The sequence below is a fragment of the Olea europaea genome, chromosome 10, assembly GCF_002742605.1.
Source record: "Olea europaea var. sylvestris chromosome 10, O_europaea_v1, whole genome shotgun sequence".
Lineage (NCBI taxonomy): Eukaryota > Viridiplantae > Streptophyta > Magnoliopsida > Lamiales > Oleaceae > Olea > Olea europaea.
Genome location: NC_036246.1, coordinates 42193080 through 42212024, shown reverse-complemented (window position 1 = coordinate 42212024; position 18945 = coordinate 42193080). Strand labels below are relative to the sequence as shown.

At 36.9% G+C, this 18945-nt stretch overlaps 1 pseudogene; it reads right to left on the bottom strand.

Moving 5' to 3' along the window:
• Nucleotides 1-1962: 1962 nt before the first annotated feature.
• On the bottom strand, nt 1963-18686 carry LOC111402339 (annotated as a pseudogene).
• Nucleotides 18687-18945: the final 259 nt, after the last annotated feature.

Below are 18945 nucleotides of genomic sequence, written 5' to 3'. Positions count from 1 at the left end.
ATGATTAGAAACCGCAAAAAGTTCCACCAATAGGCATCCAATTCATAACAGGAGTATAATAAACACATATGAACTCAAATATGTGTATGGGAGTGACTCTACCTAACTATGAGCTTTTATGTTTGAGTATATATGGTTCTTATTTTCGAACTATTCAACTATTTTTCACCTCAAATCACAAAACCGAGACCTTCCCTTTTCTTTTATCAATGAGTCATTGACCAATGGTTCTCTCTTACGAAACTTTAATTCTTATTCAAGGAAAAATAACCAAGATTACTTTTAGAGGAGAGAGAAATAGATGCTTCTATCCAAAAGGAATAAAAAAAATGTGAGACAGATCAGAAATACTTATCCAATTGTAATCCCTTTTTTCCTTTGAGTCAACCATTAACAGTGGCTTAGAAAAAAAGCAATTTTGAATAGAGAAATGTGCAAATCTAACATAAGTGCCACAGGCCTTATTCTTATCTTTAACCTTATTTCAATAGAAATGAGCTTCCAAATGGTACCTTTACTCAATTAGGTGCTTGAATTTTTATAAACACTAAATGTTTCTTTTAATAATAGCCAACTTCCCAACATGTAGACAAAATAAATTTTGGTCTAATCTAATGGGGAGATAAGGCACTTACTACACGTCTGTTTGACAGATTTCTAGAGAAGTAAAAGTTACTTTTTGTTTCTAAATTGTTAAGTTGTCTTTTAAAAAAAAAAAAAAAATAGAAATTCTTATGTTTCATGTCAGGATAAGTAAACCTATAATTCATCAAACTTTCACATATAATAGACATTAAAGATTTAAAACTTACTTATATACTTATAAGTGAACCTCATAAATTAAAACAAACGTCGACTCGCTTCAATGAGTTTCCATAGACCCTGTTTAGAAAATGGGGAGCATAAAGAGATGTGATTAGCCTCCCACCCACTAAGCATTATAAACAAGAAGCACAAGATAAAGCATGAATAAATATATTTTTTTTAGATGAAATAATATAATATAATATCACTGCACTAATTTAAAGCAAATTACATCATCTTTTTTATTAGGAAATAAATTTGACGAGCATGAGAAAGGGTGTTTTGACTATAAAATACAAATAAATAAATTCCTTCTCTCTTTAACAGTTTAAAATTTTAAACGAGTGACTCGATACTACTTTGTAATGACAATGATTTTGTTCAATTTCTTTATTTATTACAGCATGTTTTAAACTCGTGTTTTGACCTTTGCTTCCAGGGTTTTAATTATTGTTAATGATAACTGGGATCCCATTAATCCCACTCTAAAGTATTGCATTTCTTTAGTAAAATAAAAGCACCATTGAGCAACTGGGAAGATCTTGGCAATTATATAATCGTTTCGTTTATTAAATTTTCCATTACGAGGACAAGGGAGCCCACGAATGTTCGTTCGACCACCTCATTGGTATGAAAAAGGTTGTGAATGTAATGGAATACCAAACCCAATACTACATGGAAAGACATCAAATAACCAAGAAAACGCACTATACAATAAATTTAATATTACATATCAAACATGTACCAATGAGGTCAAGTTTATATCATTGACATAAGAAATCTGTAGAATATAAGATGGCAAATGGAAGCCCAATAAAAATACAACCACATTATAAACGAACAATCGAGTGGAACAAAACATTCAACAGATAGAAAAGAGGGAGCTTGTTAGCTAACTAAAATACAATCAAAACAATTTCCAGTATTTCTACAAGACTCGAATTTTCTTGACTGTGTAATTTGTAGAACCACATCCGCTATACAATGTGAAAAAGAAAAACCGTTGTTCAAAAAATAAATGCAGACAATTTCTTTGTCGGTCGGTAATCTATGAGATCATGCTGTGAACTAAGGCCATATAATCTTTGCTTATTCTGTAGATCTATTTTAAAGCTTCAAAAAAAATAAAAATAAATAAATAAATGCTAATGCTGCTGCTGCTGCTGCTTCTGTGCTTTAGCAAATAAAGAATATATAAATGAAGTAATAGGCCGAATCCTGAATAGAAAGTATTAATCAACCATGAATAGATGCTTCGGTCTCATCCTCTCCAAATGCAGATGATACCATAACTCTCTTCTTTTGCTGAAAAATGCCAAAAATTTGAGTGTTATAAAACGACAAACGAAAACTGAGTACCATATATGATGTCAAATGTTCAGTTCTTTCACTTCAGTTTTCTTCCGTTTTTAACTGCCAGCTTCCTAGTTTATCTTTTTCCTTTTTGCATGGGGAAGGGAGAGAGTGTTGGGTTTTGATACCCAATAACTCCCCGAGCTATGATGTAAAATCGATTTTTTGTTATCAGTCGGCTTGGACCAAATGGCTGAACGAAATGTCAACGCCACTATTAGAACGACCCAACCCCAAATTGTATGGACCACTAGAAGTGACCTAATTTAATAGTGTCGCTCGTGGCTCGTTTCACCTTTACTTGGAGGGCTTTATGTTGTTACCCATTTTGGAGCCCATTGACTTGAGTGTTGGGCCTTTGGGCCGTGACTTTAACCTATACCTAACTTTCCATATTTGGACTCCTTACTTGGGCTATATGCTTGCTTCTTACTCACTGCCTCCAAAAAAAAGACCCGTGTGTGCAATTGGAGTCTTCTTCCCGTTTTCTCTTCTGTCTATTTCGGTTGTTCTTCACCTGTGATTACTTTGTGATCATTTCCTGTGTGGAATAGTACATCTTGCTGAGCTCTTTATGGGCAAGTAAAGCAACCGTGAAGGGAAGAAACCGTTTTGGTCGATTAGGTTTGAGTTCGATTATGGTGTTGACATTGGTGAAACTGAGCCCAGAAAATCCACCAATTGGAGGCCGATTATTCAACATTTGGTATCAGAGCGAGGTTGGGGTGGAATTTCTGGGCAAAATCCGATGAGAAAACCAGTAGAAATCAGAAAAATAAAACTGTCCAGAATTTTTTCCCAAAAATCGGATCTGCAACTTCAATTTTCGGCGAATCCAGACGTCTTTTGGTGAAACGAAGGTCGAATTCATGATCTGTAGGTGGAGGTGGTGCTGGGTGGTCGGCGCGTCTGGGTGACGACAGCGACGGCGTGTGGGTGTTCCGATGACGGCGCGTGCGATCGTTTCTGGATAAGCTGTCTTCAGGTAGCTGCACAGTTATATTTACTGAATCTTTAGGATGAATAGTGGTTGTCCTAAATTAGTAGATTCGTATCTCTCTCGATTATACGGACTCAGACACGTCCACTATGGTAAATTGGCTTAACCTGTTAATTTCAGCATTAGCACGTCACCGTGTGGGGTGACAATAGGTTGGGGGTTGTCATTGCTCGACAGCCATTGCTTGTGCTAAAAATTAGGATTACTTGCTCTTAATTGTTGCGATTGAGTACTTATTTTTGGATAAATTAGCGTATTGTGCTTTGTGCTAAAATTGTCATGAAATTTCGTTTGATTAGATATATCAATTTTGTTGCATCGTAAATTCCGCTGTGTTGTTACTTCCGTTAGAATACTTAGACTTTACCCGTTTGAACGTTCCCTTGATCTAAGATCGCGAGTCTTACAAAACCCTGAAAATCTAGAACGGTGTATATTGCGGCCGTAGCATTACTTTGTATGATCTATTTGCCCAATTGATTGCTTCGTTTTTTCAAAATATCTTCGCATTTCGAAGTTGGTATTTTTAATGGAAAAGGTGATTTTTCAATCTGGCAACAAAAAATGAAAGGCATTTTAGTCCAACAAAAGGTTTCAAAAGTCATTGAAGGCAATTTTCCAACTAATTTTTCAAAAGAACAAAAAGAAGAAATCAATGAACTTGCTTATACCTCAATCATTTTATATCTGTCTGACGCTGTTTTGAGAAAAGTAGGAAAATTGAAAACCACAAAAGATCTTTGGAAAAAGTTGGAAGATCTATATTTGCTTAAATCCATTCTTAATAAACTTTATCTTCTTGCGCGTTTCTTCAATTTTAAAATGGATCCTTCAAAAGATCTTGATGACAGTTTAGATGTTTTCAATAAATTTGTCCAAGATATTGTTAACTATGAAGAAACCATATCTGAAACCTACAAGACTATAATCTTACTTAATTCTATGCCTGAGTCATATAAGGAAGTTAAAAATGTCATTAAGTATGGTAGGGATACATTGACTCTCGAGATTGTCATAGACTCACTTAGGAGTAAGGAGATGGAAATGAAGGTTGAAAATGAAGATAAGAGGATTGGTAAGTTACACATGATAAGGAGTGGGATGAAGTTTAAGAAAATAAATTTGGATAGAGCTCAAAATAGTGGTGATTCGAGTAGTGATTCGAGTGATGAAAGTGGTAAGATGAAGGGCAAGAAATGGGGCAAGTCTAGTGGTAGACGATGTTATAGTTGTGGTAAGTCTGGACACTTTATTAGGGATTATCCCAAGAAGAAGGATAAGCATAAGGGTTATGTGAGGGATGAGATGTGAGAGGTGAGACAAATGTGGTTGAGGGGTCGAGTTATGACCCCAGCGAGGTTTATTGAGAGAGTAAACCTAGTCACTGCATATGTATCTGTGTGTGATCCTTTCAGCATGTACGTGATTGCCTAATTTGTTGCATGACTATATGTTGCATTTCAATTTGTCTTATATGTGTATTTGCATGAATTTGAGGTCATTACTTGGTGTGATCGTTTGCATGCATAGTGGGTTAGGATACATTAGCAGTGTGTTAGATGTCTTTTGGTAAGGTGGAGTATAGATGCCTAGGGGTACATGGTGATTTGTACTAAGGGATGTGGAGTGTGACATTTACATCACGAGTGGAGATATGATCAAGTGTGTAGAATCATTTATCTGTGAAAGAGACCCTGTACAGGTGGAGTGCGAGAGAGGCACTTCTATCACTTCTGTAAGGTGGAGTCCTATTATCCACGTAGGTTGAGAGAAGTGATGTGGTGATAAAGGATTATCCCTAGAACTTAGGATCTATTGTGACTTGCCATTTTGACATGAGTTGAGTGATCTATTTAGTAAATATAGTGGGCGATGAGAGGAGATATGTGTTCTCGAGGTGGGAGTAACACGAAATTGAATAAGCAAAGTGTGGTGAGATCTTTCGTGAGATCATTTATGTATTTGTTGCATATGTGTTTGATCGTGTGCTGATTAACTTAGTGTTAATCTTTAATTCTATGTGAACGTAAATTTGAAAAGATCTGTGTGAGGTATCCTATATAATATCTTTATCACATGATTAGTTGTTCACTGTAAGTACTTGTTTTTATCTGAGTGTTCTTGATCTTAGCTCTGATGAGTATACGGAGTAGGTATGGTGTGTGTTTCAGGTTGGAAACACGAGGTAAGGTCTGTGAGCCCAATTTTACTGGATTACCTTGATTTTGCAAGTATAAACTGTGTGTTTTTTGATTGCTTGCAGGTTATTGGGCATCAAGGTGGAGATTGTTGGGTTTTGATATCCAATAACTCCCCGAACTATAATGTAAAATCGGTTTTTTGTTATCAGTCGGCTTGAACCAAATGGTCGAACGAAATGTCAACGCCACTATTAGAATGATCCAACCTCAAATTATATGGACCACTAGAAGTGACCTAATTTAATAGTGTCGCTCGTGGCCCGTTTCACCTTTACTTGGAGGGCTTTACGTTGTTACCCATTTTGGAGCCCATTGACTTGAGTGTTGGGCCTTTGGGCCGTGACTTTAACCTATACCTAACTTACCATATTTGAACTCCTTACTTGGGCTATATACTTGCTTCTTACTCACTACCTCCAAAAAAAAGACCCATGTGTGCAATTGGAGTCTTTTTCCCGTTTTCTCTTCTGTCTATTTCAGTTGTTCTTCACCTATGATTACTTTGTGATCATTTCCTGTGTGGAATAGTACATCTTGGTGAGATCTTAGTGGGCAAGTAAAGCAACCGTGAAGAGAAGAAACCTTTTTGGTCGATTGGGTTTGAGTTCAATTGTGGTGTTGACATTGGTGGAACTGAGCCCAGAAAATCCACCAATTGGAGGTCGATTATTCAACAGAGAGGTCTAAATCTTGTATTGTAAGTGTTGACAAATAGTTTAAATAGACAGAAATAAGTAGCAGATAAGTGAGTAATATTTGTGGGTCCAATAAAATGTGTAGATAAAAAATGGTTTGACCGTTTATAAAGGTTTATTAGCCAAACATAGGCTAAATGCCATGATGAGCATGGCCGTGTCAATGGATTCCATATCAAAAACCCAAAATGAGAAAAATTTAAACAAAGTTACAAAAAAGTACCTGAAGAGCAAAAATATGATCTTCTACTGTATCTTTCACCGTCAGCCGCAAAACTAAAACAGGACGAGGCTGCCCAATTCGGTGTGCTCCCTCAATGGCTTGATCTTCAGTAGTTCAGTTCCACCACAGGTCCATGAGGAGGACATGACAAGCAGCAACCATGGTCAGTTCAAGGCTTGCAGCTTTCAGAGACATTATCATAACTGTAACCTAGCATAAAATTGCACAGTTTAGTCCTTTGAAATACAAATCATGAGTTGCTTATACAAGAGACAAATAATCCAACAAACCTCGGGAATGGTATTGAATTCTTTCATGGCTTTATCCCTAGCACCAACAGACATTGTTCCATCAAGTCTCCTGTATTGAATGGTAGAGTCCTTCAAACAAGATTCGAGCAAATCCAACATCTTTGTCCATTGTGAGAAAACAATAGCTTTCTCCTCCACTACCTTAACCAAAGTGTTTGAACATCCACTCTAGTCTGGACTTCCATTAGCTTTTCTAGGTAATTTTCTGAACAAGAAGCTCCAACTGAGAATTCTGAGGAACTTGTTCTAGAGGCACAATCCTGAGGTTTAGACAAAGATAGCAGGACCTAAAGAGCAGCCTTAATCTTTGAGGAATCATATGGATCAAAGGACAAGGCTCAGACACCTGAGCTTCTTCTGAACCAGAATCGTTGATATTAGCCTTGATGAACCCATCAACAGACAAAGCAGTCCGTATTGTTGTTACAGAAAACACAGACGATATACTAAGACGAGTTTTGCAAGTCTTGGTGGGGCACTGAGAATCATCACCTGTTAAATGCTCGCTTATGCACTGATTACAAAAGACATGTCCACAGACTGTTACAACAGCATCTTCCGATGGATCCTGCAATTTATTAGCAAAAGATATGTCAAGAAAGAGATAATAGTGCATAATGAGAGTTCTCTGGAAGGAAATAGAGAATTAAAGTTGTAACAGCAAAATTTTAACAGAGCAGCTCCCAAAATATATAACAATTTGAAATGCAAGGATCAGTAAATTACAAAATGGACAACTATTACGCTACCATAATTATTTAACAGTCAAAATGCTTAAACAAAATAACAATCATTTAGAAGCACGCTTAATCATTATAATCTAAAGGACATAACCAGTACCAAGGCAGAAGATTTAGATGAGTGGGTACTCTGTATCTTCCAGGAGAGAGAAGTACAGTACTACACGAGACATTTTGCCTATATTTTTCCCAGGAGGACGACATCATCTTAAGATTTGTATCTTCTGTTCGTAACTTCGACTGCAATGTTCAAAAATGAGAATAAGTTCAAATTCCTACAAGTTCCTAAGAAAGTTGAAGAGAGAAATAGACACACCTATAGAACCCCCACAACGCTTTGTTTTTGTCATGGCTTACAGAATCACATTTTTGCTGTTGCAAATGCTGATATGTAATTGTGACCTAAATTGCTACTTGTGACAAACAGGGATAATATTCACAATCTAACCCATTATATCAATCTATCATGGCAAAATATCAATAATCTATAGATATTAGAAGCCAGACTACATGAGAGGGTTTATGTGAACCATGGGAGGACCCCCCAGCCCCCCAACCCCAAAGAAAAAGAGAGAGAAATGCTAAGAGAGAGAGAGAGAGAGAGGAGCAACATTAATGACTAGAAGAATGATGTTATTTGTCGAGGAACAAGCATTAAAAATAATGGAAACACAACACCCACAGCAACATCTTAATAAGAGAAACACGTTAAATATCAAAAAATAGGTTTTGAGGACAATCTCTAGATAAGCACTGACACTGCATATTCCACAAATTGCCAAAGAGGCTTCCAAACAATTTAGAAGGCAAACTAGTTTCTCACGAGGAAGCTTTTTCGCCATCTCAATGTAGGCAGTCATTTTTGAATTATTACTGAATCCTCTAACAAGAATAGGGTGGTCACAAAAGCCGCAAAAGCATCAATAATATGTTGACATAATTTTGTTTCACGGTTCCAGCAGCAGCATATTCCTGGTATACAACGTAAGATGTTAAACAATAAAAAATAACAGATCAATCAAAACATTTGCAAACAATATTGCCTTATATTTAAAACATACTACAAATTGAGCATGTGAATCCACCTCAAGACTGAAATAGAAACATTGCTCCTCCTTTGAAAAATCCACCTTTTTCAATTCTATTGTTTTTTTTTTCCCATTTTTTTTTGGTGGGGGGGGGGGGGAGGTTGATAATTGGTTCTCCATCAATAAGAGTACCTAGACAAAAATATCATTACGATCCTGCAGGATGCTCCTACAGTTTAATATGCAGCTGTACAAGTGATAAAAAAGCGGAAAGAGGGCACTAGCTATTGAGATATAGTTATTTTTCAATAAGTCTACTCTAAATATTTCAAACAAACAGTATGATTTCAAAGGTGAAGTTACCAATAGAGCTTCCTAAGCCACAAAAGGCACGAACTTGAATTTGCTAAACAGGTAAATGAGTCCAGTTATAATAACACATCTTTTTTATGGTCCAGTTGGTTAATATTAAGACTGAAATCCGATCAGGTAAAAATGATGTGCATTTCTCAGGTCATAGAAACAGAGATAGACATTAACAAGGCCATTGCTGCATTAATATACTATAAAAGAGTGATTGAGCTTTATCATTATAGATTCCAAGCAGAGCACTATCCAGGGTCCAGAATAGACCAATTCTAACGTGTATTTAACTTATTAACATACACATCAAAAAAAGAAAAAAAAGAAATACAATTACTCATTGTATAAATCAAATCTTGCAACAACCACGCTAGTGTTCATTGCTTATAGAGAAGCAAAACCTTATTTCTCACCTTTGGTTCGATGCAACATTATAGTCTTTAGCATTGCTTGTAGCTTTTTGTACCCAACCTTTGGGTTTTTGGCACCTTTAGCGTAGAGCAAAAGAACTCAAACACAGCATATGGGTCATATCAGAGAAATCTGAAGTAGCTATAAAGATCATCAATTGCATTCTGGGTCCCTGATAAGCACCACCTACGTTTAGCATGAAGTCCCCAACAAGCCCTAGCTGTTTGAGTTCTGTGACTCCTAATGCTTTGAGCCTCATTGAGTACAACCCAAAACCATCCAACCTTGGCAAGGGAGCCAGATATAGTTACAAGTAATCCATTGTCAATTCCTTTCTTACCCTTTCTACTATTTGAGGATTTTTTAGTTTCAACGTAGTTCCTTTTTCTACCATAAAATGTAGATTCGGATTCAGTTTCATCTTCCTCTTCATTAACAAGAGGCTGCTTCGACCCTCCATGCTCACAATTGAATATGTCGTAAGCACAACGTCGTACTTCGCCAGCTGAAGAGGATCAGTACTGTTGCTTCCACATTTGTTACTTTATTGCGCAACTCATCATACCACTGTCGAATAACACTTGTCCGACACATACTATAAGTGTTCTAGCAGGTGGCCTATCCTTTGCTTGCATATTTGTCTTACCACCGGTAGTGGAGTATCCATCAACTTTGGCTTCTTGCTTTGGTTGATGGATCTCAGACACTACACCCACTTCATCCAGATTCAATGTCTCTATCTTGCATTGTTCTTTGTTCACTTTAGATGCTTTAGAAGTTGAAGACCTTTCTTTCAATATAAGAGCAATTGTTGATATGGTTTTTCCAAGCCCCTGCCAAAATAGTAGCACAAAACATATGAAGATCGTCACATGGCAATGATTGGGAATTACAACCTTAAAGAATAACACCGATAAGCCAACTTGATCGTCAGCTAGAAACCCACCAGAACAGCATGACACGCCTGTCTCCTTGTTGACCATCCATGATAAAGCAATTTGCTGTCCAGAAAAGCAATTACCATTAGAAGGTGTTGAAAACATGTATAAATTCAAAGGAAACAACAGTTGATAATTGATATCAAGAAATAAGTAAACAACCCGCGTATTTCCTTTTCCATATCTTTAAAATGGACATCAAAACAAACATAATTCAAAAAGGATTTGGAGTTTATAAAGTGATCCAGGGACTTAGTTAAGAATATACTAATCCTGTCCATGTGACAGTCCCCCCAAAAATTCAAAATCTACACTTGGTCAAAGCTGCTACAAAGCCAACCGTTTTTAAAAAGAGTAATGTTATTCATAGTCGCTCATTGCGGTAGTCGCCATACGTGGCATACATATGGCAGGTGATTATTTGATGCATTAATTTGGAAGTTTTTTTTATTCATTAATGCATCAAATAATCACCTATTATGTGTATGCAGCGTAGGGCGACTGTCGCAGTGAGGGACTATAAATAGCATTATTCTTTTAAAAAACGTCAACATTCATAATCCGGAAGGAAGAAAAGACAAGCTCTGCAACATAATATGGAAATGTAAAGGGATTTTAAAGGCTATAAGAAGAAAAGGGAAAATTTAAGTCTCTCATGACAACTTCCTCGACCAAAGAACCATTATTTGCTATAGAAACAGCATAGGTACATTGAATCTGTATTATTCTGAAAGACAAATCTGTAAAAAAATTCCATACCTGGTGTCTCAACGGAGGCAAAGACAAAAGGCCATCTGGTGGAGTAGCTTCTGATTTGGGTTGTGAAAGATCCTGTCACAAGGGTAGAAGCCTTGATATTGATCAATTACCATCAATACAGAAGAAAAAATAGAACTACTGGGGACATGATGACTCGTGTAATAGATTTTCACAAGAAGCTACAGAACGTAATTGGGTCATAATATGAATTACTTTCATAAACTCCTACTCACATTTTATACTCCATTATTCCAGTTTTATATGTCAAAAAGCAATACCATGTAAATTCCAGAAAAACAATTATTGTACTGTGGAAAAAAAGATAGGTAGCTAGCCACATAATTTCCAAAAAATTACCCCACAAAAATCTCCTTCAAATTCATAAAGCCAAGTTGAGGAACCAAAATACATTAATGAATTCAAAAGAGAAGTGAAGTGGCAAAAGAAATTAATTCTATTCAAAAAATTGAAGTAAGATGTCAAACCACGTGCTAAAAAAATACTCTCTCCAGCTCAAAATTGATCTCTTAGTCTGGCATAACATATTATTCAGATCACAGTTGCAACAATGTGATTCTAGGTGAGAGTAGGTCACATGCCACATCCAGGCAAGTGGTCAAATATGGAGTTGTGAATTGAGTACATTATTCAATCGAAATACAAAGTTATCATTTAAGTGCCAAAATAGAAAAGGACGAATGGTTTTCCAAATAAGAGGATTAGAAAAACAAATTGATCTTCTGAAGTGGTAAAAGCTGTAAGTTATAGGTTCCAGGTTTATCTAGCATTGATTCAGTATCAAGTTTATCTAACACTGATTCAGTATCTCCAGATTGGAATCTCGTATCCATCTGTCCACACGCCAGGACAATGGAACACCTTCACTTAGGGAAAATATAGAGAAGCTTTTATCTTATGTGAAATTTATGAAGACCCAAAATGTAGATATTCCGAGATCATGGGATAATTAGGATTTGATTATGTATGATTGTATTAACTTATTTAGATTAGGTAAGTTTTCTCTTTTCCATGTATAGGAAGTTACCTTGTTGGTCACTTTTCCTATGCTATATATTGAGGCTCAAAGATTGTAATTAGTGTGAGAAAGTATTATACAATTCATCTATACTTTCATTCCAATTTACATGGTATCAGAGCTAGGGTCTGTCTCTACCTAACCATGCAGTCAATGGAAGAAAACACCGCCAACGGCAAGGAGTCGACAACCTCAAAAACACAATACAGTGAACTTGAATCCCTTTCAACCTTGGGCTCCGGTGTACTCGACAATTTCTCGTTTCAACTCACAGTCGAAAAATTGAACGGAAAAAATTATCGAGAATGGGCTCGGTCAATAAAACTCATCGTCGATGGAAAAGGAAAGCTAGGTTATCTTATTGGAGAAAGGAAAAAGCTCGCCTCAACCGACGTCGGACTTCTGCAAAAATGGAGGTCGAAAAATTCAATGGTGATTGTGTGGTTGGTTAATTCCATGAAACCCCCAATTGGAAAGACTTACTTGTTTCTACCGACAGCAAAAGATGTGTGGGATGCCATTCGTGAAATATATTCAGACCCAAAAAAATTCTTCACAAATTTTTTAGATCAAAACGAAACTCTGGCAGACGAAGCAAAGGGAGAGAGACGTGACAGACTACTACCTGGAGATGTCTTCACTCTGGTAGGAACTCGATCATAATGTTGACGAAGAATGGGACTGTTTGGCCGACAGTGTACGGTACAGAAAGAAAATTGAAAACGAACGGGTATACTAGTTCCTGGCCGGGCTTAATAGGGAATTAGATGATGTGAGAGGAAGAATCCTTGGCCGGCGACCCCTACCATCACTTCTCGAAGCCTTCGCTGAGGTTCGCAGAGAAGAAAATCGGTGAGGAGTGATGATTCGAGAAGGGAAGACTGCCGGGCTTGAAGAGGAAACTGGGTCTGTGTTATTATCAACAGAGCGTGGGTTTGGTGGGTCGACCCAATTAACTAAAGTGTTTAGTTCAACAGAACGTGGGCTTGGTGGGTCGTCCTAATTAACTAAAGGGTTTAGTTCAGCCCATTTACCTGGAGGGCCAGCATTAAATGGAGCTAAAGGACTTGGATCTATCGAATTGGGCCTAATTTCCGAAGGGACACCCACTAATGGGTTCGGCCCAAAACAATAGAGGGGACGTCCTTGGTGCGATCACTGTCGTAAACCGGGGCATAAAACAGATACATGTTGGGAACTACATGGATAACCAGTTGATTGGAAACCAAGACAAAATAACAGGAATCGGGGTTACCAAGCGGTTGTTGATCCTATCGAAGAAAAGAATACCTCTACTCAGGGCGGTGCATTCAATCCTGAACAATTGGAGCAACTATATAAAATGTTTTCAACTTTCCAATCATCATGTCCGTCAAGTTCACTAACTCACAAAGGTAATTCTTCGAAAGCACTACATACAACTACTCAATCCACAGTTTCTTGGATTATTGACTCAGGTGAATCCGATCATATGACGGGCTCCTTCCACCTTTTCTCCAAATATTCCACTTCTGCTGGCAATATCAAAGTTAAAATCGCAGACGGCTCACTCTCACCTGTAGCAGGAGAAGGGAGTATTCGAATCTCTAATTTTATAATATTAGAGTCCGTTCTCCATGTTCCAAACCTATCTTGTAATTTATTGTCAGTTAGCCAATTAACGAAAAACTCCAATTGCTCAACTAAATTTCTCCCATCTTATTGCATTTTTCAGGACATATCATCGAGGAAGACGATTGGCAGTGCTAAAGAATGTGGGGGACTTTACTACTTTGAGGAAGCAAACATGAGTAAGAATAATCAAATTGCAAATTGTGATTTTCCTTTTGTTCCTAGAGATAGTGAGCTTTTGTTATGGCATTTTAGAATGGGTCATCCCAATTTTCAGTATTTACGTCATGTATTTCCTTTCATGTTTTCTAATAAAAAGACATTTGATATTGAATGTGAACATTGTGAACTTGCAAAACATCATCGTACCTTCTTTCCAAAATCTACATACAAATCTTCGAAACCATTCACCTTAATTCACAGTGATTTATGGGGTCCTTCACGAATTTTGAATCGAACGCACAAAAAATGGTTCGTAACATTTATAGATGATCATACTAGAATATGTTAGATTTATCTCCTAAAAGAAAAGTCAGATGTCAGATCAATATTCATAAATTTCCATTCAATGATTCAAACTCAATTTCAGACACAAATTCAAATATTGCGTACTGATAATGGTACAGAATATTTCAATGCCACCTTGAAAGAGTATCTCCAAAAACATGGAATAATTCATCAAAGTTCCTGTGTCGATACTCCACAACAAAATCACATTGCTAAGCGAAAAAATAAACACCTCCTTGAGGTAGCTCGTGCCTTAATATTCACCACCAATAGGTCAAAATTTTTTTGGGGAGATGCCATTTTAACCTCGGCCTATCTCATCAATAGAATGCCCAGTCGCATTCTCTCCTTCAAATCACCACTCCAAGTATTTTAGGAATTCTTCCCCAATTCCCGACTTGATTCAAGCTTACCACTCCGCATATTCGGTTGTACTGCTTTCATCTAAATACACCCTTACCACCGAAGTAAACTAGATCCTCGTGCACTTAAATGCGTGCTCATTGGATATTCGTCTACCTAAAAGGGCTACAAATGCTATGATCCATCCACAAAACTAGTGTTTGTTAGCATCGATGTCACTTTTTTTGAAAGAACCCCTTATTATAAAAAACCCTATCTTCAGGGGGAGACTCTAAGTGAAGATCGGTTCTCAAATCAAGATTGATTCTTAAACTTTAATATTTCCCCTAGTGAACCTATCATAAACATCGAATCCGAATCAATTACTCTTCCTGGTCCTAACATGCCATCTACAAAGGTAAACTAAAACTCAGGGGGAGATGCTGAAAAACAAGTTAGCAAGGAGATATTACTTTACTCAAGAAAGCCGAAATCAATGTATAAGGAGAACCTCACATCTGAAGTACCAAAAGAGTTCGAACCAATGATAGTTCCAGAAAGTGATCTATACCTATTGCTCTCAGAAAACAACCTCAGTCATGTACTCTCCACCCTATCTCAAAATTTGTTTCATATAACACTTTATCTGCAGGATTTCGTACTTTCTCTTATAACCTTGATAATACAGAAATTCCAAAGAATATTCAGTAGGCCATGGCTACTCCCAAATGGAAAGAAGCAGTGTTGGAAGAAATGCGAGCACTGGAAAAAAATAAAACTTGGGATGTGGTAAACTTACCAAGGGAGAAAAGACCCATCAGGTGCAAATGGGTCTTTAATGTGAAGTATAAATCTGATGGGACAATAGAACGGTACAAGGCTCGTCTTGTTGTGAAATGATATACACAGACCTACGACATTGACTACACAGAAACATTCGCTCCTGTAGCAAAATTGAATACAATCCGAGTTATCTTATCCTTAGCAGCAAATTTGGATTGGCCTCTCCAACAGTTAGACATCAAGAATGCCTTCTTGAATGGAGAATTAGAAGAAGAGGTTTTTATGACATTACCCCCAGGCTTATATGAAAGCGAGGAAGAAAATAAGGTATGTAAACTCAAAAAATCCTTGTACGATCTCAAACAATCACCAAGAGCATGGTTCGACAGATTCGCAAAAGTATTGAGAAGTCAAGGATATCAACAAGGACAGTCAGACCATACAATGTTCTACCAATTATCTGAAACAGGGATGAAAACAATCTTAATTGTTTACGTTGATGACATCATATTAACTGGAGATAATATAGTGGAAATAGAAAGGCTTAAGAAGAACCTAGCCATGGAGTTCGAAGTAAAAGATTGGGACAGATGAGATACTTTTTGGGAATGGAGGTTGCCAGATCAAAGAAAGGCATCAGTGTTTCACAACGAAAGTACATTCTTCACCTTCTAACAGAAATTGGCATGCTTGGCTGCAAACCATGTGACACACCAATAGAGGCCGGAAGAAAGGAAGAAAACACTACCAACGATTAGTTAGCAAATTGATCTATTTCTCACACACTAGACCTGATATTGCATTTGCAGTTAGCGTGGTTAGCCAACATATGCACTCTCCAAAGGAAGTCCATTTAGAAGCAGTATACAAAATTCTTAGATATCTTAAAGATACTCCTGGAAAAGGACTTTTCTTTAAGAAAAATGAAAAGAAAGAGGTAGAAATCTTTACTGATGCAGATTGGGCTGGTTCAATAGAAGATAGAAGATCAACTACAAGCTATTGTACCTTTGTATGGGGAAATTTGGTAACTTGGAGAAGTAAGAAGCAAAATGTGGTAGCCAGAAGCAGTGTTGAAGCCGAGTTTAGAGCTATCGCACAAGGAATATGCGAAGGACTGTGGACAAAAAAGTTATTGGAAGAATTACAGACGATGGTGAAACTTACAATAAAATTATATTGTGACAACAAAGCAGCAATCAACATCTCCCTCAATCCAGTTCAACATGATAAAACCAAACATGTGGAAGTGGATAGACACTTTATCAAAGAAAATGTTGAAGAAGGGACCGTATGCATGATTTATATGCCTACGGGAAAACAAATTGCAGATATCTTCACCAAAAGATTGCTACAACGGAATTTTGAAGAATTTATTTGCAAGTTGGATTTGATCAACATTTACGATCCAACTTGAGGGGGAGTGTAAATATTCCGAGATTATGGGATAATTAGGATTTGATTATGTATGATTGTATAACCTATTTAGATTAGGTAAGTTTTTCTCTTTTTCATGTATAGGAAGTTACCTTGTTGGTCACTTTTCCTATGCTATATATTGAGGCTCAAAGATTGTAATTAGTGTGAGAAAGTATTATACAATTCATCTATACTTTCGTTCCAATTTACACAAAAACCGACATAGATAAAGCTTCAATTATAGCTTCCAAGTCATGTATTCGTCAATCTCCCCCGTTGTGTTAATAAAAAAAATAGAGGATTCCTGCACTTTTTTTCCACTTATTCTGAGAAAGCAATCGTTCTTTAGCCCAAATTTCCTTTTCTCAAAAGCACTGAGTTCATGCATGAGATTTTGCTTGGGAAAAAGAGGGAACATTGAATTTATACTGGTGTGTTAAATTTAAAAAGCGAGGAAATATGAGAAAAATAGAGTAACAGCTATTGAAAACATGATATCAGCCAAAATTAATAAATAACCACTCAATATCGAATAAACTTTTTATTTTCCCCAAAATCTCCTTTTACTGCCTAAAAAATTTGTTTAATCTAAGTATAAAAACAAAAAGCAACAGATAAGAGCTTGACCCAAATGATAGACTCAGGAAGCTTAAGATAATCAAAATACTAAAATATATTAATTAAAATAATTTCTGTTCCCTATTAGTTGATGGTTCCAATAGTGTTCCTACTTTAAAAAGTGAGAGGCAAAATAGTTTGGTCTAGCAGAAAAATAATTAAAAGAGAACTAAAGAGTACCATGGCAATTGGCACACAACAGAATCTACAAAATAAAATAGACCATAGATAATGAAGCCAATGCTGAAAAGATATCCATAACCTTTTATTCTAGGAAATTCTTTCTTCTTTTTCCAATAATCCTACTTTAGACTACCTAGAAAGAATCATTATATACTAGCAACTGTACATATGTTCAATTGGGATACACAGCAATTAATGAAAGAGAAGGATGAATTAGTTGTTTCTCAGAAGAATGGATATACAACTGAAAGCCAATGCTTAAACCGCCCAGCATATGTACGAGTTCTGGACAGCATAAAGATGGCACAGTACAAACCAATTCACATCAAACTCTCACATTGGTAACCAAGACATCAACACATAGCTCGATTCTTTACACAGAAATTTTCTCAAAGAATATTACCTAGTATGTATGATTAGATGGATAATTACAAATTTCTTGGTACCTAAATTTAACAAAATAATATTTTAACTATAGCTCGTTAGAGACATAACGAATATCAGTTCAGGAACCTACCCGCAAAGCAAATCGATAGATGAATCGTTCATCATTTTGCCTGAGACTTGAATGGCCCATTACTGTGTGGCTTAGAGGGTCTCTTGATGTGGAAAGATGGGAAGCAGAAACCAACTTGGCACTTGCTGAAGTGGGATTTACGCACGAAGGTGCACTCATCTCCTCTAGAACACAGAGATCAGAGTCATCATCGACATGGAAGCTTTGATCAATTGAACCACTCTGAGACCCTTGGCAATTGATATTTGAAAGATAAGAATCATTAACCTTTGGTGTACCTTGTTCCGTCTTTAAACAACTACATTGCTGATTAGTTGAGGTGGAAGGCAGTACGGAAATTTGCTCTGCCCGTACAATAGGACCACAACTGTGAGCAGTTACTGTTGAATTTTGTGTGGAAGATTTGACAACTGTACGAAGAGAAAAGCAAGTTCTCTTTGATTCAAAATATATGTTATCTCTCTCATACTTCATATGAGGCAAATTATGCTCACTGGAAATGGGAGTAAGAGGACAAAGACCATTTTATGTCACCGTTAGTAGACAGACCATTAGCAGCACCATAGAAATTCCTACCAACTACACCACCAATTACTTCAGAAGCTATGGAAGCTATATCACTCAATGTAATTGATTCCCATTTCTTTTCAATCTTTACATGACCATGTACTTCACTGAAAACATTTGCTAAGATTCTTGGAATAGCGTGATCTGATCCACTTCTCACCATATGCATGTCACTTGATGGGGTAAATGGAACATCATTGCTACCACATCCAAAATTTGCATTTGCCCAATGTCACTTCTAACTAGATCCGCGAAAGCCATCGTCATTGTGAAGTCCTGAGTTGGAAACTCCATTTCATCCATTAATAAGGGCGGATTTGGGGTAGCTCAACTGGGCTGTAGCCCAGTACATTTACTGCCCAAAGGCCCTTTTGTGTTAAGATTTTTTGGAAAAAGGAAAAACTATAGCTCGGCCCAATTTATATTTAGCCCACTATCTAAACCACTTTAGCCCAACTTAAATTGATCAACTTTTGATCCAAAATTTGTAATTAGCCCACGGCTGATCTCCACAGATTGTGGTAAAGAAAGGGAGG